At 40.5% G+C, this 22,175-nt stretch overlaps 1 long non-coding RNA gene across 1 annotated transcript in view; it reads left to right on the plus strand.

The window, feature by feature from the left end:
• LOC132692672 (uncharacterized) overlaps positions 1-22,175 on the plus strand; it is a 146,859-nt gene that overhangs the window by 76,195 nt on the left and 48,489 nt on the right. The window contains exon 2 of the long non-coding RNA XR_009616511.2: positions 20,971-21,104. This is a non-coding gene — a long non-coding RNA (uncharacterized LOC132692672). The remainder of the gene's footprint in view (positions 1-20,970; positions 21,105-22,175) is intronic.

Here is a 22,175-nt window from a genome sequence, read left to right on the forward strand (position 1 = left end):
CTTCAGTGCCTTGATTTTGAGACAAGAATATTAGTATATCAGGAGTGTGGTCAGTGTCCAAAAAGAGATTGTAAAAACTGTGTTAAGAGGCAGTTTACTAATAGAATCAATGTAACAATTAAAGATAGATGTCTAAATGACTTTTCACAATCATTCGTCTGACATTTACAACAGGTTTGATGAGAGTTCGTTCCATCTACTAAATGCTAGGTACCAGGTTGTAATGACAAACAGGACATTATTTTCGTGCTTGAAGGGCTCAGAAACTGGTGGAGAACCCAGAGAACCCATCGATTATGGAAGACTGAAGAATGAAATATGGCAAGAGAAACGCAGGGTTCTGCAGCAAGGAAAACCTTCCTCAGAGTGATGGCTGTTGTCCTGGGAAGTGTTGGCCAGAAACGGGAGAAAGCATTCTAAGAGGATGCAATTGAACTTGAAAATACCTGGTGTAAGCAGACCTTGGCCTAAGTAGATCAGGTTGAATTAAGCTCACTAGCAGCAAAGAATGCTAAAAAAATGCTCTCGCAAACACCACTCCCTATTCTCTTCCTCTAGTCTAGCCTAGCGTTGTGTAGTGATTACTTGTTACAATTTTTTTCTTTCCCACTAGAGTGTGAACAGAGAGGGGTCATGCATACGTCACCATCTTTGTGTCCGTGATCATTGTGCTTTTAAAACATGGCAAATGAGGGACGTCTAAATCTCACGGAGAGGCTAGAGAATGCATGTCACCTTGCTGAACACGAGTCAGGAGGCCCTATTTCTAGATTGACCTTGCCCCTCACTCCTTTGTGGCTTCTGGCAAGGCACCGTGTGAATCCACCCTATGGTTTCCTCATGTCTATAGCAAGCACATGAGATTAGATGCTTTCTAAAATCCTTGAATCTCAATCTGGATGAGTCTGTGATTCTTCCTAGTTAGGCTATGGAGCTTCAGTTTGGTTTAGAAATGATTATGGCTTTTGTATCCTTTTAGGACAATTCGCTCAGTGCTTTCTAACATTGGAGTGTCTGCTTGGAAGTCAGAAAGTCTTAGTTGCCAATCCTAGTTCAGCTTAACCTCTATCAAGTTTAGCTTTCTCTGTTGTAACATGAAAAATACAGATTCCCATTATGTATATTTATTTTGAAGATTAAATGAGGTAATTTACAAAAGTGTCAATCATATTGCCTGGCACGTAGGTGCTAGAAAATGTTAGCTCTCTTGTCTAGTGTATATGGAGTAATTAATTACTCAGTAGATACTTGTTGATTGTTTTCCCTTAAGGATTAGTCCAAAGCAAAAGGAGATGATAAAGTTAGGCAGAAATTCTGTAGTCTTCTCTTACACTGCACTTGCCTGAGAGGAGAAAACCAAAAGGATGACATTGTCACACACCCCTTCTTAGTTCTCAGGTGTTGTTATCTATTTAACAAAACAAATTCTCTGAGTATCTGTACTGTGAAAGCCATTGCATTAGATTCTTTAGTATAACAAGTCTACCTAATACACTGAGAAGGGAAATGAACACAGTTTGAGATGAAGTTTTCTGAAACTCAAATCAGGAAATATGACCTGACAAATACCCATGTGCTTTGGGGGGTGTTGAGACAGACTGTTTGAAATTGATTGTCATAGAAATGAGAAGAGCATATATATAAGAGGGTCATTTTCTTCCCAGGTTCCTGTCACATCCACTTCACCAACCAATTCCTCCTCCTTGGTCAAATATAAGCTCTTTTCTATAGTCATTTCCTCTACCTACTGGGACATGAAATTGTCAGCCACATACAAATACCTTCAATATCAGAGATAAAGTGATACATGCCCTAGGACAGGTGATGGACATATTCCTACAGGAATTCAGAGACAAAGAAGGTGTCTGCAGTGGGCTCTTTTTCCTTGCCACACTCTTCCCTAAACCCTTACTAGCCAGGGTCCAGGCAACATATGCTTTCTCATAAATTGGAATATAATTTGGAGCAAGGTCAGAGAAAAATCAATAAATAACATTTTAGATCTGAAGTGACATGGCTTTTACGTATTGTCACTTTTTACAGGTGTTTGATTTAAAAGCACATGTAGTTAAAGAAGTTGTGAATGTCTTTCTCTATGGTTTTCTGGTAGAAAAAAGTAATTCTTGGATACATATATTTTCTGAATTCTTTAAAGGCATTCTAATTAAATGTTGGACACCTGCTACAGCATCCCTCAGTTTAAGTTAATCAAAATTTTAAAATTAACTTTCTAAGCTTGTCTGTATTGTTTGCTTAAAGGACAAAAAAATAGGTTGGCGGGTTTAGACAGGCCTGTAACATATGCAGCAAATACAACATAGGACTTTTTTGTCCATTCTGATACCCCATGTCTTTTGGTTGGCGCATTTAATCCATTTACATTCAGTGTTATTATAGAAAGATACGGGTTTAGAGTCATTGTGATGTCTGTATGTTTTATGCTTGTAGTGATGTCTCTGGTACTTTGTCTCACAGGATCCCCCTTAGGATCTCTTGTAGGGCTGGTTTCGTGGTGACAAATTCCTTCAGTTTTTGTTTGTTTGGGAAGACCTTTATCTCTCCTTCTATTCTAAATGACAGACTTGCTGGATAAAGGATTCTCGGCTGCATATTTTTTCTGTTCAGCACATTGAAGATCTCGTGCCAATTCCTTTCTGGCCTGCCAAGTTTCAAAAGAGATCAGTCACGAGTCTTATAGGTCTCCCTTTATATGTGAGGGCACGTTTATCCCTTGCTGCTTTCAGAATTTTCTCTTTATCCTTGTATTTTGCCAGTTTCACTATGATATGTCATGCAGAAGATCGATTCAAGTTACGTCTGAAGGGAGTTCTCTGTGCCTCTTGGATTTCAATGCCTTTTTCCTTCCCCAGTTCAGGGAAGTTCTCAGCTATAATTTCTTCAAGTACCCCTTCAACACCTTTCCCTCTCTCTTCCTCCTCTGGGATACCAATTATGCGTATATTATTTCTTTTTAGTGTATCACTTAGTTCTCTAATTTTCCCCTCATACTCCTGAATTTTTTTATCTCTCTTTCTTTCAGCTTCCTCTTTCTCCATAACTTTATCTTCTAGTTCACCTATTCTCTCCTCTGCTTCTTCAAGCCGAGCCGTTGTGGTTTCCATTTTGTTTTGCATTTCGTTTAAAGCGTTTTTCAGCTCCTCGTGACTGTTCCTTAGTCCCTTGATCTCTGTGGCAAGAGATTCTCTGCTGTCCTGTATACTGTTTTGAAGCCCAGCGATTAATTTTATGACTATTATTCTAAATTCACTTTCTGTTATATTATTTAAATCCTTTTTGATCAGTTCATTAGCTGTTGTTATTTCCTGGAGATTCTTCTGAGGGGAATTCTTCCGTTTGGTCATTTTGGATAGTCCCTGGAGTGGTGAGGACCTGCAGGGCACTTCCCCTGTGCTGTGGTGTATAACTGGAGTTGGGGGGCGGGGCCGCAGTCCGACCCGATGTCTGCCCCCAGCCCACTGCTGGGGCCACGGTCAGACTGGTGTGTGCCTTCTCTTCCCCTCTCCTAGGGGCGGGATTCACTGTGGGGTGGCGTGGCCCGTCTGGGCTACTTGCACACTGCCAGGCTTGTGTTGCTGGGGATCTGGTGTATTAGCTGGGGTGGGTAGGCAAGGTGCACGGGGGCTGGAGGAGCAGGCTTAGCTCGCTTCTCCTTAGGTGATCCACTTCAGGAGGGGCCCTGTGGCAGCGGGAGGGAGTCAGATCCGCTGCCGGAGGTTTGGCTCCGCAGAAGCACAGAGTTGGGTGTTTGCGCTGTGCGAGCAAGTTCCCTGGCAGGAACTGGTTCCCTTTGGGATTTTGGCTGGGGGATGGGCGGGGGAGATGGCGCTGGCGAGTGCCTTTGTTCCCCGCCAAGCTGAGCTCTGCCGTCCGGGGGCTCAGCAGCTCTCCCTCCCTTTGTCCTCCAGCCTTCCCGCTTTCCGAGCAGAGCTGTTAACTTATGACCTCCCAGACGCTAAGTCGCGCTTGCTGTCGGAACACAGTCCGTCCGGCCCCTCCGCTTTTGCCAGCCAGACTCGGGGGCTCTGCTTGGCCGGCGAGCCGCCCCTCCGCCCCGGCTCCCTCCCGCCAGACCGTGGAGCGCGCACCGCCTCGCCGCCCTTCCTACCCTCTTCCGTGGGCCTCTCGTCTGCGCTTGGCTCCGGAGACTCCGTTCTGCTAATCCTCTGGCGGTTTTCTGGGTTCTTTAGGCAGGTGTAGGTGGAATGTAAGTGATCGGCAGGACGTGCGGTGAGCCCAGCGTCCTCCTACGCCGCCATCTTCCGGAACCTCTCTCAACATAGGACTTTTTTGGATGAAAGGTGAAACGGAGACATTATTTGGTCCCTGCTATGGACTAAGTTGTGTTCCACCACAATTCATATATTGAAGCCCTAACCCTCAATGTGATGATATGGGGAGACAGGGGTCTTAGGGAGATAATTAGGTTTAGGTGAGGTCATGAGGGTAGACCCTTTATGATGGGATTAGAACCCTAATACGAAAATACACCAGAGAGCTTGCATTCCCTCTCTCTCTGCCACGTGAGGACACAGTGAAAAGGTGGCCAGCTGCGAACCAAGCCAAAGGCCCTCACCAGAACTGGAACATGCTGGTACCGTGAACTCAGACTTCCAGCCTTTGGAATTGTGAGAACATCTATACGTATTGTTTAATACAATACTGCAGCCTGAGCTATAGTCACATCTTCCCTTCATGCATATATCGTGCATTTCAGATGTGGAAATTGAGCATGGAATTCAGGTGGAGCTACTTTCTGGGGAGAGTCATGGCAAATACCTCCATTTTTCATGCTGCTGCCTTGTTTGTCTGAACAAATTGGTGACTCGGTGTGTCATGGGGTTGGATGGAAACAGTACGTGCCCCTCGCACGGCTGGGGTAAGATGGTTTCACTTACGAGTGGCGTTGAGCCACCGCTGAGGACCTGTGGCCCAGGACTCGGTGGGAATCCACTGATTTCTTACAGTTCTCAGACAGATGGAGGAGTTTATATGCCTCTCCCCTCTCTACCCCAAACCTCAGTCTCTCAACTAAAACAAATGATAGCGAAACAATAGCAGCTGAGGTTTTTCAGTGTCTGTATTGTGGCAGGGGCTCTGTTAGAGACTTCCTTCAGATCATTCCAGTCGACGCAGGTGTATTTCCCTCAATTTAGAATCGTGTGTAGTGAAGCTTGTGGAAAGAAGGTGACTAAGTAGTGGGGGTGGGGTGGAGCTGGGGCTCCACTCCGGGAGCATCCGATGTTCCCGTCCTGCGTGTGTGCTCTGGACTGCTGCATGGGTCTAATCATCATTTTCCTTAATTGAGATAAGAAGAGATCTTTTGTCCGCTGGGAGAATGCCCCCTACTAGGAAAGCCATGGTACTGAAGGCAGAATTTGTGTCTGGGGAGTAGAGCAAAAATTCTAGCCCTCACCTCAGCGGTTGGCTCTGCCTCTCAGTGAAGGAAAGGAGAGGGGCTTAATGACAGTCCTAGAGGTGGAGCAGCCAAGATGTGCTGTTTTATGGAACATACCCCCTCTTCTTCTGTGTCCTTGGAAATGACTCGAGGCACAAAGTTGTAAGACATTTAATTAACAGAAAACATTTTTATGTGCTCGGTTCAAATATTGGATGGGCATTACAATGTAAACAAGCAGAAATTGACAGAGAAATTGAACAATTCCTCATTAGAATGAGCAATTTTTAGGGTATCCCTCTCAGTAATTGATAAACATGGATCATCCAACAAATACAATTAACAAGTCTTAAATTTTTTTTTAATGTTTATTTATTTTTGAGAGAGAGAGAGAGACAGAGCTTGAGTGAGGGAGGGGCAGAGAGAGGGAGACACAGAATCCAAAGTAGGTTTAAGGCTCCAAGCTTTTGGCACAGAGCCCCACATGGGGCCTGAACCAACGAACCGCGAGATCATGACCTGAGACGAAGTTGGACACTCAACCAACTGAGCCACCCAGGTGCCCCTACCCATCTCTCTTCTTTAGACTACAGTTTTGTGAGGATAAGAGGTCTTTTTTTTTTCTGTTTTGTTAACTGATATTGCCAGAACCTAAAACAATACCTACCATGCATATGTTCTCAGTAACTATTGACTGGTTAAAGACCTTTAACTCTATAATCTATAAACTGTTAGCATCGTGTCCCACGTCCCAACCAAGATTCTGAGACCCTATCCTCTGGCTGAAGATATCTCTGATTGTTCATGAAGATGGATAAGACAGTCTGGACTCTGGACTCCGAAATAAAATCTAACTGCTTGAGAGATCTTAGTCTATTTAATATTCCACTTGTTTATGTTAAATATTATCTGGATGGAGTATATGGAATAATATATTTAGTATTCTAAACCCAGGTCTCAACAAGCAGCCTTCTTTGCTAATGGATACCAGTGCTTCTTTACCTGTGATTCTCAAGTTATTGTGAATTCAAATCCAGAAGTGGTGTGTCTGTGCCCACATATACTCAACGTGAGTGTGTATGTGTCACAGCTGGAAAGGGAAGAAGAGAGGAGAGGAGTACACACATTTCTGCACACATGCCAGGGAATAGAAGGCTCAGGATGCTACTCATGGCAACCTTTTCTGTCTTCTCTCGTCAATCTCAGTGTTTTTTTCATGTATTTTGAAGAGTGATTACCATGGAAACTATTAAAAAAACTCAAAAGGCATTATAGTTTTATATTTTCCACTTAGAGCCTCTAACAACGGGTGCCTTGCAGATACTCGACTTCTTAATCTTTTCCTTACAAATTATACATCATGTTACCTTATTTTATACAATGAAACAAATACAGACTTGTATTGTTAATGTAGTTGTTTGTAGTCACGTTGGTTTGTCTTTATCACTCACAAACTCGGCGTTGGGTTTGGATTTCCAAGAGAAAATACCAAATCTGATATCTCAAGAAAATTATTATGTTCCTTGGACAAATTTCCTGAATTTAACCATATTTCTTATTTTATGTGTAAGAAAAAAAAAGATTTCACTTTTATGACAGAATGAGAATAATATTTTAAATATCTCATGTGATAGGAATCATACTTATAACAAATGTTGTCAAAACATTATGGAGATCAGTCTATGCCAGGGTTTCCTTTTTTTTTTAACCACCTGCTTTATTAAGAAAAATCGAAAATTGCACAGAGACAAAAATTACGAAAACGTACTTGGTATGCTCAGAACTAGAGGCTTTGTCTTTTGTTGTTAAAATATACTACAGAGATGAGTGTCTGGAGAATTGAAATCCATTTTGTTTTTTCACTGCCATGCATAATGTGTTGAGATTCAACAATTGCCAGTTGGACCTCTTCCTATGCTGTCTATATTCGTACAATATGCCTTCTGCTAGTCATGATAATGAATGATAAAAAAATTACACCAGTTGGTGGCAATGTTGTTATCACAGCAATGGTCACTTAGTTAAAATCACAAAGCTATGCTTATTTCTCCCTTATTAACTCTGTTTTTTGGAGTTGCTAACTTGTGCTACAAGTTATTTCTGGCTTGAAAGTGAAGCCAGGTTTTCTATAACCTCCAAGTATTCATCTTGTTATCTTTAAATCTTTTTCATTACTGAAAGCAAACTAAATGTGAAGTAATAAATAGCAGGATTGTGTGGGCTGAAAAAGCAAATTCTGAAGACCACAGGAAACTATGTCAGACATTGCCTTGCCTCATCAAGAAATTATACATACATGCAGTGGAGAGCAATTTTGGATCCTGGTTCTCAAATGCCTTTCATCTGGTATTCTGTTTTAGAACTTATTACTTAATAGGCAGAATATGTGATATTTAGTGAAAACTTCCCTGAACATCAATTTTTATCCAACCAAAATCAGAAAACCTTCCAAGATAAGCAATTGATAAAGTTTAACTGTCTAAATTTATTTCATGTGTAGAATGGACAGATGGGATACAAGAATACATCTGGTGGTTGGAAATTGAGCACATACTTTCATTGGCCTAAACTTGTGCTAGAATTCTTTACCCTCTGCTTCAGACTTCTACTCGTCAAAGAAATCTTTCCAAATAACATCCCAGTTTGAATTAATATTTCTACCTCCACTGTTACCAACTTCTAAAATGCCTGATTTATATCTCTATTATGGTACTTATCACAACTTGACTTACATCGATTACTTGCACACATACGTTTCTCCCATTAAACATCAATTTAATTCAACAAAGTTTACTGGGCACCATGTGCCAGTCACACTGCTGGACATCAGTATTATGAACTCTGCGAACTCAGTGGCTTTGTCTTATTCAATTTTGTGTCCCTCATTGTTCCTACTATCAAGAGACATCAGTAAGTGTTTGTTGACTTTGATGAGATTAGAGCCTTTATTTTTAAAGGATGATGCCGGTGTACTTGCCCCTCGATTAAATACAAATGTGCAAACCTAGTGTCAACAACCAAATAGATGATCTGATTAAAAGAGAATGGACAGAGACTCAAACGCCAGGGATAAAGCAGGTGGAGGAAGAGCAAAATGCAGCAGGAAAGATACAGAGTGAGGGAAACAAGAGTAGCAATAATAGTAACAGAAATGCCCACCACCACATTTATCGAGCTACATGCTTTCTATGAATTAGCTCATTTAATCCTCCCAACAGCTTCCAAGGTGGACAATATTATCATTATCCCCCTTTTCTAGATAAGGAACCTTGTCAGTGTTATTCTTAGCTTCCTATCTAAATTCTGCTTCCCATTGCTTCCTTTCTATGTATCTAGTTGGTTCAGATATTCACCTTTCCCAACATAGACCAAATACCCCCATGAAAATTGAGGCCATCCCCGGTTCTGGGAGATCTAACCATTGGTTTAACAATAGCGCCATCCCTTGCCAATGGTTTGTTCAGGAATTCAGGCCTAAGATGTTAAGCTCGTGGCATTGCCTGGTCTTAGGAACTGGTTTAGGAATAGGCATGTGACCCATTTTGGGCTGAAGGTTTGCTGGAAGCTCCCAGGGAAAAAGATCTTTCTCGCTCTGAAAAGAGAGATCCTGAAGCAAATTTCCTCTCAATTTAATAGTGAGCAGATACAAAGTCAGAAACGGCTGCAGACATTTTGCCACCATGATGTGACTAAGGAGGGCTTCTGATTTGATGAGCCAATGCATTTACTGTCTTTAAACGTCAAACTGGGTCAGAGTTTTTGTTTTGATTGGTTAGTTGCTGCTGAAATCATCCTGTTTGACATAAACCTGAGGCATAAAAGAGGTTAAGTGATTTTTCCAAGTTATACATATGGTAAGTTAAAGAACCAGCCTCGAAGGCCAGTTCTAAACCCTTTTCTGTGCATTACCTCCCTGTGGCAGTCTGGAGAAATTCTACATGAATTTGTACTTCTGCTGAGTCAGTTTGGGTTTCCTTAACAGGTTTCAGTTTCTGTCACTATTATGGACAACTTTCTCCAGCATGAAATTCTGCTGTGGGAGACCTTTTATTGGCCCAGTATATCTAGGGCCCAATTCCCTCCTGTCACCCTCAGTGAGGGGAGCCACTTTCTTAAACCCCTGGATAATGAATGCAAGGCTGATTCAACTCAGACGAATCTCTCAGAAATCGCAGTAATACACACATTTGTGAAGCTGTCCCTGTTAGGATACTCCTGTGGTCCCATGGATTCAGCAACCCAGCCTCCTAAGAAATGCAGCCCTGATCTGGTCTTCCTTATGACAATGTGATTTGGGCTTCTGCCCTCATTCCTTTCAGTCCTGATATGCCCAAGTCCAGGATCTTCTTTCTCTTGCCAACCCAGCCTTAAGATTCTATGCTTTGTAATTAAAATAGGGTGTGGCTGGGACAGTACATTTGTTATGGTCAAAGATGACCCATGCATACTACAAGCCAGTATTCAAGGCATTGTGTGATTGACGAACTATGGCTGATGTCTGAAACGATAGAGTTGGTATAAAACCTAGGTTAATTCAAAACTCAGTGACAGGAAGAAGAAAAGACAAGAGAGAGAAGTTGTTACAATGAATGGGAATATTGTATCTTGTTTTTAATAAGCCTCTGAGAACCCACAATAGTTAATGCTCTCCCTCTGCCCTACCTTTTGACTCCACCTCCTAAAGGTTTGTGCTGGATTCTTTTAAGATTTGGAGTTCTTGCTTGGTGAATGTGAAAAATGGAGACACAAATAGCTGGTGTATTGAATTGCCCCAAGGACATAATGAAGTTATCTTGGCAGATGAATCAAATGATAGTTCTTAAGCAAAAATTGGGAAAATAATCTAATGTTTATGTTGTATTGCCAAGAGTCACATCTTTTAAAATTTCAAAGGAGAAACTAACCGCCTGGAAACCTTGATAAATGTATGTTGACATCCCAGAAAAGAGTGGCTATTCAATTACTTCCATACTATATCAGCTGAACCAGGAGATGAAAAGCATATGGTTGGAAAATGCCCCCAAGTTCATGAAGCCTTTGACTGTTTCTAAAATATTTGATATTAATATCCCTTTTGAGTTGGTCTCAAAGTATTTCCTTTCAACAAAGAAATTTGAAAGAGGAAGATTAGCCAATGTTAGGAGTCAATTCAGATCACATACACAAATGTACTTATTCATACCTTCATTCCTTCCTTCCTTCATTCATTCATTCTATCAGTTAATCATAAACTCTGAAAATATTTTTGAGGCACTCATTTTACTATAGATTCTGTGCTAGGCTCCAGAACTACCAAAATACACGAGAAAAGTTTATTTAAGAAACTCACAGTGGGGTCGCCTCAGTGGCTCAGTCATTTGAGCGTCCAACTCTTGATTTCAGCTCAGGTGATGATCTGGGGTTGTGGGATTGAGCCCCACATCAGACTCCATGCTGAGTGTGGAGCCTGCTTAGAATTCTCTCTCCCTCTCTCTCTCTCTTTCTCTGTCCCTCCCTCCCTCCCGCTCTCTCTCCCTCTGCCCCTCTCCCGGTGTGAACTCTCTAAATAAATAGAAACTCACAGTGTAGTGGGGTATGGAGGAGGGAGTTAGGATCCTACAAGTATTCATCTGACTTATTGTGACTGATCTGTGCCCACCCAGAGGCTGGGAAGGTGATATGGGAACAAGAAGGATGAGCTAAGCTCTCCAGGGAGGAAGACACCAAGAAAATGACACATGGACAGACACAAAAAGGAAGAGTATGCTTCACCATACAGGGAAAGAGGGACAAAATCATAGGATAGAAGAAGGAGCACAAAGGATAGGATGCACGAAGCAGCATGTAGGACTTCTTGACATAGCCTCAGTGAGCACTAGAGGGAGGGAGAGTGTATGAGACTGGAAAGATCAATGGGGCCAGAGCAAAAAGGGCCATAGGTTCAGACATTTTGATTTTATATTCTAATTGAGTCACTGAAAGACTTTGTTTTAGTGAATGATTCTTTAGAAGATTTACTTGACAGTAGAGAAGGATGGGGAGGAGAAGGCTGTATGTTCATAACTAGAGTAAGCATGTGATTTTTGTCTGACTAGGTCTCTCTTTCAGGTAAAATGACCCATTTCTTCTTTCTGAAGAACATTCTCTCTACTGTTTTTCATGTACATGATGCAGGTAGATTCACCCTCCAGATCTAGGGGAGAGCACGAGACCCAGGCCTGGCCAACACTACACAGCCAGTGCCCCAGATAGTCTGTGTGAGCTAGAGCAAATCATTTAACCTTTGTGCCTCAGTGTCCTCCACTGAGAAAGGGGGACATTCCTTGCAATTTGTTTTGAAGGTAAAAGGTGACAATTAAAATACAAATAGCAGAGTAATGAGTTCATAGTGAGTCTGCCATAGATATTAGTTGAATTTAAATTCCTTTGCATTCACTGAGGAGCAAGTAAGATGATATATACAGAATGCTTTTATACAGAGAGATTCAAATGTTAATTTTTTTTTCTGGATAGGATTAGAGTATCAAAAGAAGAAGGAGGATGCAGATTATCTGATCAACCTCACCTTTTTGTTTAGTGTATTCATTTAAACGTTAATACATTCCAAAGATAAACCTGCATCATTTATAGATGATAGGGGGGATCTTGAGAGAAGATGTTCTCTAGTAAACATGGTTTGCTATTCGGAGTGCAATAGAACTGCCTCCTCTCAGATGAAGATGTTATGGTAATATATTTAGAGAAAATAATGGGAGTCTACCCTTAGAAAACCAAGAAAAGTTAGGTTTCACTTTTATTATTTTCTGATTGAGAATGTTTGGAGTGTGTATGTATGTGTATCACATGTACACACATATGTGTGTATCACATTATACATGCATAATATATAATAATATATAGGTACATGTACATATGTAATAAAATATCTTACATCCAAACTGGTTATGGTGCCTTCAAAGTTGTAGGTCATTTCAACTACCCCTACTTAATGATACTCTTGGTGTATGGAAGCATAAGGGTAATAATCAATATACATTCAGCAATTGCAACAAGACATGTGTTTAATACCCTATAAATGAAATACGATAGCCAGTGACATTTTACAGATGAGAAGGCTGAAGCACAGAGAGGCTAACTCACTGGTTCGCGTTTTCAGAGCTGTTTCCTAGTAGAGCTCAGATCTGAATCCATGTAGCCTGACTGCAGACCCGTTTTTCACTTCTCGTGTAAAGGAAACAATAAACAGGAGTAGATTCCTTAAATCATTGTTGCTCTATAGGCTAACTAACTTGGATGTAAATTTAAAAATAAAAAATAAAAATAAAAGAACCAATCTGTAGAAGTCAGCTAGGAGGCTGATTCTAAGATGATTCTGTAGTTAAAATCCCATTTATCATAAAAACAAAATCTCACAGAAGTTTCCTTGGCGACCCTTAAGCTGGCCTCTAAAAGTGCTAAGGTCCTTCCTGGTTTTGTTTAGTAATAGTTGAGCCGGAATGGGAATGGCAGGGTGAGTTGGCTTGACTCCCTACCTAAATTCACAGGTGACCTTCAATGTAGGCGGGCATGGCCGAGGAATGATTTGCCCCTCCGACACAAAGCTCACAGCCCACCTCCTCGCTCTTTTCCTTAACTCTTTTGCTCCCTCCCCAGTCAAACCTCATCTGTTCACTGACTGCCAGACATACTGCCAGACAGGTAGACGACATGGGAAACTGGAATGTGAGGTAGAAAAGATAAAGCAAAAGGCATTGGGAGATGTTCAACTAAGCTGAGAATTTCTCACTATAATGCAGGAATACTCTAGGAGATGAAGACATGGGGATTTGAAACTTTAGGATGAACACCAACCTTCCCTTGTGTGTGTGTTGGAGAGAAAGGGACAGAGAGTGGACTCTTTTCTGCATATTAATCACCAATAACCCTTCCCTCCCCTTGAAAGGAGCAGACTGATTATAAGAAGTAAGACAAGATCCAGGGCTTCCAAATACCTTTCCTTAATGGAGGCTAATAAGTCCTTTGAACATTCCAGACCGTGTAGATATCTTCTGAGAAATCATCTTAAGAGCAGTGACCTGGGAAATACGCAGATCAGAATTTTGTATTCAGTGGGAGCCTGTATTAGATACATTTAATTTAAAACCAAAGAATCACACCTATCCCTGCAATGCAATGGAAAATCAGCTTCTAAGATTGTAGTATACCACACTCCTGACAATTTCACACACAAAAAAATGTGTATGTAATTCTTCCAGGAATCATTTTTGTGTCTGCTATTCATTCATTTTAAATGTCTTTTCTATTCCCTTGGTAAGTAATGAATGTTGTTCTTTGTGCCTCCACCGGCTGTTTTGTCTAATCAGCTTTCTTGGACAAGTGGACAGAAAACATTTGTTGAATAGCCTGTGATAAAAGCTGTCAGGAGTGGTTGAGAATGCTTTTCTTGCTTACTTTATGCAGCCGTGGAAGAAATTAGATATGCATGTCATACTGAGGGCATCTCATTTTGAGACTTAGCTGGTGCTTTTGAAACAATACTAATTTTCCAATTAGAGTCTATGTAGACCATGGAGCTCCTTATGAATGAAAATCAAGCATGAATTGCATTTAGATGAATTCCTTGAAGCAGGATTAACAATACTCAGGGTGAAGGAAACCGATGCTGGCTCTAGTCTTTTATAGATTGTTAGAGCCGGAATTTAAAGATCATTTACCAAATTCCTAACTTTATAAAGAAAGACTGGATACAGAGAAGGAAATGGTTTCCCTAATGTTGGCTCCCGACTCAATGTTCATGCCCATTCTCCAGGTAGATCTGTGTTTAGAATTTTATATATTCTTCTATTTTGTAGTTGATGTTGGTATTCATTTGATATAAGTATTTACTGATTTACAGTTATGGCACCACATTTATTCGATGTTTTGTTTTTGCAGTTACAGTGGGGTTATCAGTTTGTTACTTTCATTTCTAATGTTTTTCCTTCAGTGACTTCCTTCCCACTTTAAAAATGCATGTGTCTTAAAATTGGTGGACTACAAATGAAATCAAAAGTTTACTTTTATACCATTTGTATTTTCTTGATTGGCTTAGAGACTGGGATATTGTATTACGATTGTATCATTTTTCTTTTCCCAGAATATGTCAGAATGGCCATGCTTTGTATGTATCTCTAAATAATTCTAGGACTAAAAGGTCACATAGGAATTATCTAAGCCTCCACCCACAGTATTTTACAATGAAGAAATTTAGACTCGGTTAATTTAAATCAGCAGTCATAGATTCAGATATTTACATGATATAGGCAAAGATCCTGGCATAAGACAATAGGACTTAAGGGCTCAGATTTCAGCCAAATTCACATTAATTTTTAAAAAACTGAGCAGTCCAAACATTAGGCTACTATTCTAAGGCAGTGTACATAAAAGGCTTCCCACTTTTGACTTTGATTTACATCCAGTGTCTGATACATAAGCCACTACTGGGAAGCAAGAATTAAGACCCTGCTCTTCTAAATCTAAGTGCCTGGCTCTTTCCACTGCACTGCATGGTTTTCCCCCATCTTCCGAGGTATCCAGCTGCTCCTTTATTTTAATCACATCATCTGTGTTGGTGAGGATAAATTACATCGAAAAGTTTTTGTTGGCGGCAGCAGCAGTCAGGCAATAATAAAAAGTATTTTGAGGAATTTTCTTGACTTTTCACCTCACGAGTATGTGTGTGTATGTGTTCTGTGTATATGTATGTCTGTGTGTGTGTATATATGTGTGTGTGTGTGTGTGTGTGTGTTTCTACATGTGTGTATATGTGTGTATGCATGTGTGTGTGTGTGTTAGTTGTCATCTTGGCTCATGAACTGGATTTCTTTTCTGTATTAGACTACTCAATTGAGTTGGCACAGGTTTATATGCTGCCATAGTTTCTATGTCTAAGCTTTGAAATGGTTCTTTTCCCAATCCTTTATAGAGCATTGCTTATTTATCATGATCTGCATAAATCAACAGTTAAATGCATGCTCTTAGAGCCTTTCTTTAACACCATTGATTGGCTAAAGGAGATTTGCAGAAGGGACAGACTCTAGAGATTGATGAAAGCAATCTGTCAGTGTTTCCCCCCTGGTTTCTCACCAGTGCCTTGTTTGAAATTTCTAGATCCTTCCTTAGTACACACCAACCAATGTTTGGCAGCTTATTTGTACTGTTTTTGCCAAATAGCACGGGGTTAGTTTTGATGTAATTTAATGACTTTCATCCTGATATTAGTGAAAGATACTTTAATGGAAAGAAACCAGGATATACCAAAGATACACTCTGCTTTTTTTCTTGTATGAGAAAAGCTTTTCTGGCAGTACTTGTGCCAGAAACCAGCCTTTAATCTCCAAGAATTCCAGAGAAAGCATCAAGGAGAAAGGTGTTTATAAACTGGGCACTTGCAGAGGGAATTTGTGAAACCTGGATATTCAGTAAGGGGAGAAGAAAACAGCTTCATCTCTGCAGGTATACGTTCACCATATTCTTGTTAGAAGATTCATTGATGGTCAAAGGCAAAACCTATATGTGTGTGTTATAATGTTCAATTTTAAATGTTTCAGTGCAAATAATAGTGTTTTTCCCCCAAATTTGAGCTGTAAGTAAATAAACCTTATTCAAATTCCAGTCAGGAAAAGTCCCAGTAAGGGAAACTAACACGGTATTGTCTGAGAAATATTGCAAGGGATTTATTGGTGCCCAGACCAAAATAGTCATTCCCCAGTGTGTCTTCCTACACCATGCCTCTCATACTTGGTAGAAAGGAAAGGAAAGAGGAGAGTGGATGTGCCAGGTTACCCTGATGTAATATACTGCCTACAATAAAGTTGTATTTGCAGACACTCAGCCACTCTTTTCTCTACTTTCTACCAAACATCAACAGTAACTTGAATTTCTATAGCATTTCACATTTTATAAACCTCCTTCATATACATTATGTATGATAGACTTTCCTACCAACCACCATGCTGGTGGAATTAACTTTACCTTATAACTGAAAAGAGAAAAAGAAGTTCATGAAAGCAGAAGTATGAAAACCAAAGAAGTCATGGCTGAGTTTGCTGAGGTCATGAATATGACAACAATGATCACGATGTCCTGAAGAATTTAAGCTAGAACTACGTTACTTGTTTTCTGGTTCCAAAATTAGCGTCTATTTTGTGATTCATTTAATAAATGTTCATTGACCATTTATTATGGGACAGTCACTATCTTAGTTGCTAAGGCTACAAAGGTAAGTATGACATAGTTCTTGTTTTCAAGGACCTCAAATCCAGTGAGGGAGGCAGTAGAAGGTGCAAGAAATTACAATATACAGTGTGGTGAGTGCTTCAAGTGATCCCAGTATAGGAAGCCATTGGGAGCATAGAGAAACAGCACCTGGCACAGATTTGGAGAGCAGTGACCATTTTTGAGAAAAGCTACACTTATCCAAGTTCTGAAGGACATATTGATATTTTGTAAGTAAAGCAAGATTCATAAAGGCATTAGTAACAGCAGGGAGTAAGTGTGTAAAGACCCAGAGGTAGGAAAGAATGTGAACAAGAAGCAGAATGAGTGAATGCGTCAACTTTGGTGATCTGGGTGAAATTCAATCTTACTGGAGCAAAGGTTGAGAAGCAGGAAGTGATGAGAGATCAGGCTGGAGATATTAGCAGGGGGCCTTGTTTGCTGTATCTTTTCTCTTTCCAACACATTTGGCTATATATCTGAACATATAAGTCAGTCTGCCCTATGCTTCTAATCAGGAAAACCCTGCTGTTCTTGGTGCCTGAATGCAGCCAGAACTGCTAATGGGCCCTCCTTTGACCTTTGGTTTTTGAGGCAGGGAGTCAGAGTCTTGAAGACAGTCAGGAGAGTCATCGACTGACTTACAGAGAATCGCGATTACAATTAGGGAGACCTGGGCTCTTGGCACTAAATTTGGCAAAGCAGAAATCCCTCTGATGACTAGCTCTCTAGAAGGTGTTATCCCTCAGCTGCTTGCTAAGATTCTTTAGGCACCAGATACTGGAAGGTGAAATAGCCCGACAAGGTATTCTGGTAATTTAATATTAGGTACAGACATGGTAATCCACGTCTAGGCTTGTTTTATTGAGACAAACTTGTCTTAGGAGAGGGATATACTTTCTAATATTTCTGTGGCCTGACTTATAACTCGTATTTGTTAATGTCTCAGCTAGACTCAATCAGACACAATAATCTGGCTTATTAAATACAGGGTCAAGCACTATATAATACTTTAAATTGGCATTTTGAGTTCCCAAGAATTCCATAGGTAGCTGTAGAAACCACCTTTGGCAATTACATAGTTCCTAATAAAGGGAAACCATATTGGATTAGAATATTTAAGACACATTTATTGAGATACTTCTGTAGAGTTAACACTCAGATTCACCATGGAAGATAAGTAACACAAGATTATTCCATGGGATGAATTTTTTATTTCAGGGAATATTTTCACCAAAGATCAGGGAAGACTTCCATCTTGTCAGGCCATAAAGTGGTTAGTATTTCCTTATAAAAATTTTGTTTTAAATGTGCATTTTTTTTCAGAGAGAGAGAGAGAGAGAGAGAGAATATGAGCGGGGGAGGGACAGAGAGAGAGGAAGACACAGAATCTGAAGCAGGCTCCAGACTCCAAGCTGTCAGCACAGAGCCCAATGCAGGGCTCGAACTCATGAACTGCTAGATCATGACCTAAGCCAAAATTGAACGCTTTACTGACTGAGCCACCCAGGCATCCCTAGTATTTCCTTATAAATTCAGTGAATTGAGGTTTCAATTCTTTATGTCAGATGTTAGAAAAACAGCTGTTTTTCAACAAATTTTGTCTTTTATTTAAGAAAATAGAAGGTAAAAATCAGATTTTGCCTGCACTAGTTTCTCAGCCATTTTCTGGTGAGATCCTTCTTTAGAATTGCTGAAATGGTATTTGTAGGTTGAATTGTGTCTCCTTAAAAGATATTTTGAAGTGTCAACACCCAGAACCTCAGAATGTCACCTTATTTGGGAATAGAGCTGTAGTGAATATAATTAATTAAGATGAGATTATGCTGGAGTAGGGTGCGCCCTACTCAAATACGACTCCTCTCCTTATAAAAGGGGGAGAGAGAGAAACATAGGAAGAAAGCCATGTAAAGTCAGAGGTAGAGATTGGAGTGACGTGTCTATAACCTAAGGAATGACAAGGATTGCCAACCGTTATCAGAAGCCAGGAAGAAGCATGAAAAAGTGTCATTCAGAGCCCTCAGAGGGAACCAATCCTGCTGGTATGTTGAATTTGGGCTGCTTGCCTCCAGAACTGTCAATCAGTTTATGTTGTGTTAAGGCACCTAGTTTGTGGTACTTTGTTATGGCAGTCCTAGGAAACTAAGACAAATGGCCTGAGCAGAACTGGAGACTCTGTCCTTCCACACTTCCCTGCTTGAGAAGGTGATCTTGAGCTACATGGATATGGTCTGGTCCCTGTTTTTTTCATCTGACATGAACTGCCTCCGTCCCTTTTTTATAGGATGTTTGACAAGGTGGATATCCAATTAAAATTTCTTTTTTTACATTTGGATCACTGAAAGATGGACCTCTTAATCTTGTAGAAATGTTACAAAAACGAAAGCACTCAAAAATTTTCATGATGTCATATAAGCATGTCTTTTACTGTAGCACATCTTTTATTTCCCCCTTGATTGTAATTTAAATAAATTGACTCCTAGGACTGTGACACTGTAGGTCTTCTCTATCCTGCTGCCCTTGTGACACTTCTTCAGAACTATGTGTTCACAGGTGAAGGAAAAACAATCCCAAGACAAGTGGCCAAGGCCTCAGCCTCCCAGGTGGGGTTGTCCTACAGTACATGGCCTACTTTGTTCCTCAGTCTTCCTCCTGATTGAGAACAGTTAGGCACTAAACTGTGGGAGGCATGGAAAAATCCTTGTATTTGACCATGATCCAAAGCAAAACAAGAGACGGTGGTTTGTGTTAGTTTGACTTGCAGTAGCACTGGGCTAATAAAATAATGACAACTAGTAGATCATCATAAGGTTTAAGGATACTCATCTTTGGTACTATTACCCTAGCAACTCACGTCCACCAATCACATGTCTTAATTTGACTGCTAATTTCTGTTAAATTTTGCCTGTTGTTGGTTCATTTAATTTCCAACGAGGCAGCCACTCCTTGGGTTAATTTGTCATATTGTGTTTGATAAACTTTTTCCATTTCAGTTCAGTTTAGATAATTATAATCTAAAAACTGAGATAGACCTCAATTTATCACAGCCTTATAATGTTCGCGTACGGTAAAACAAACACCATGTATAAACAAAACCAAATGCCATGTAAAACACTACTCCTCAGGCACAATGTTGTTTGTCAGCCAATGGTCGGGGGGAGGGGTTTAATAATTAGGTTCTCCATAGCTGTGGAGAACACAGCCCTCACATGGCGCTCATGATAACATTAGTTGGTTTAATTAAATTGTGACACCAGATCCATTGGCCTAATGTTGAAGTAGCCCAGCCATTCTGCACTGTCAGAGGAATGCCCTGATGTTCACCCACTCTTCATTAGAGCAAAAGCAACTGCTATGAAAGAACCTTATGTGAATAAAGAAGCAAGTGAAACAGAGACACTAAAACAAGCTTATTCAAATACGTTCTGTAGCAAGACCACAGGTTGTTTTTCTTGCTTGGTTTTGGTAGGTGACCAGTTTGTCCACAAAACAAAGGAAGTGTGAACAAAAGTAGATTTGTTTTGGTGCCCTGAGCCACAGGCAAGTTGACCGTGCAATCACATTACAGCACTGAAGCAGTCTGCACTATTGACAATGAGAAGTGGTTTTTACGAGTTTGGAAAAGTTATAAGAACTATCTTCAAGGATATTAAAAGCTACTAAGAACCAAATGCTTGTGCTCCCACTCCCCGTCCCCAAACTCGTATGTTGAAATCCTAATCCCCAGTGTGATGATATTAAGAGGTGGGGATGTTAGGAGGCTTAGGTGGTGAGGGCTCTGCCCTCATCAGTGCCTGTATAAAAAGAGACAGATAAACTTGCTATACAGTTCTCTGCTCCCCACCATGGGAGGAAGGAAGGAGAAGGTGACCACTGGCAAGTCAGGAAGCAGGATCTCACCAGACAGTGGATCCTGCCAGGACCTTTGTCATAGGCTTCCCCGACTCCCAAACTCTGAGAACTCAATGCCTGTGGTTTAAGCCACCCAGTTGGTGATATTTTTGGCATGTTTTTCAAAGGATGAGATTAAGGCTGCTGTCATTATTAATCTATGATTTTACAGTTTTGGATTTTTGAGCTTTACAATTTGTGTGTTTTCTGTCTCCCGATTACTGAGTTTTTGTTTTTATTACATCTTGCTTGCAATATGGAGGGTTGGGAGAGAGTACCATTGAGTATTTATGGTGTGGCCTTAATGTGTCATGCAAGAGAGAATTTAAAAATCAGAAAGTATTAGTTATAATCCAACTCTTCGATTTTTTAAGTGTGTATCCTTGGAAAAGTTGACCTCCGTGTGTTTGTTTTTTCTTTATGTGCAGGCAGAAGTTTGTTAGACTAAGACCTACGTAAACCGGAATTCAAGTTCCTAGTGCTGGATCCAATTTATCAGTTCTGTTTGGGGTGAGGAATAATAGCCAGAAGCAGCAGGACACAGCATGGGACTTTATTACAGGTAAGAAGTATGAAAACGATCTTCTTTTAAGGCAGACAACAGGAAGGGTCAAAATCAAAATCTAAGTGCAGTAGAATTGCTCTCTGACATAGAAGACACCTTCCTTTAAAACATAACATTTATTCCCTGAAAAAGCAAGGGACTATAATGACACAGTAAGAAGAATATTTTTTCACATATTTTCAGTCAGCTGGAGATATATGATTCTCACTGTTTTATATACTTTGTTTCCTTATCTTCTGTGATACCATCTTTCCCTGGTGTCACATATACCCACTGAGTCTCTGCTATTTCTTTTTTTTTAATCTAAGTTTGTTTTCTTTTAACTGGCCAGTGTATGGTAGAGTTCCCTTAGAGCTGGGCCTGTACCTTATTCTCACCCTGCGGAAAGCCTCACATACAACTACAGTTTTAATCATCACCATATGCTAACACCTCCCGAATATAAACCCCCCAAGTTCTGACCTTTCGTTAGTTTCAGATCTTTGTATCAACTATCTGTTTCACGTCTCCACTTGGATGTCTCAAAGCTACCTCTGATTGAACACATCCAAAGACAAATGCCTGATTGTCATCTGCAAACCTGGATTTTTTTTCCAGGTGCTTTCCTCAATCCATGATGTTGCCTTCCATCAAGTTGCATGCATGAAATGTTAAGACTCCCACCCCGGAATGCTTTTTCCCCATCTTGAGTTCACAAACTTCTCTATATTTCTGCCATTATTTTCCTGTCCAAGCTATGTCATGTCTTATTTGAACTATAACAAATAACATGTGTTCTCTCATCAGGACACATGTGCTGGACATAGCTGGAAGCTAGCAGGCAAGGCAGCTCAGTGATGGAGTTCTCAAAGTTGCATCTTCTAAGGCACAAGGTTTAGCAGAGAAGGTTGCAGAGTAGATCTGGAGGGCCACATTCAACATGAGCATGTTGCTGGTCAGTTCTCTGACTCACATACCGCCTCATTTCCTGCTGTTGTCTCTAACACTCTCTTCTAGCCACAGTGGGCTTTTTCATTTAGTTACTAGAATAAACTACCTACTTTGTTTATGCTGATGGTTCCACTTGGG

This window comes from Panthera onca, chromosome B1 (genome assembly GCF_046562875.1).
Source record: "Panthera onca isolate mPanOnc1 chromosome B1, mPanOnc1 haplotype 2, whole genome shotgun sequence".
NCBI lineage: Eukaryota > Metazoa > Chordata > Mammalia > Carnivora > Felidae > Panthera > Panthera onca.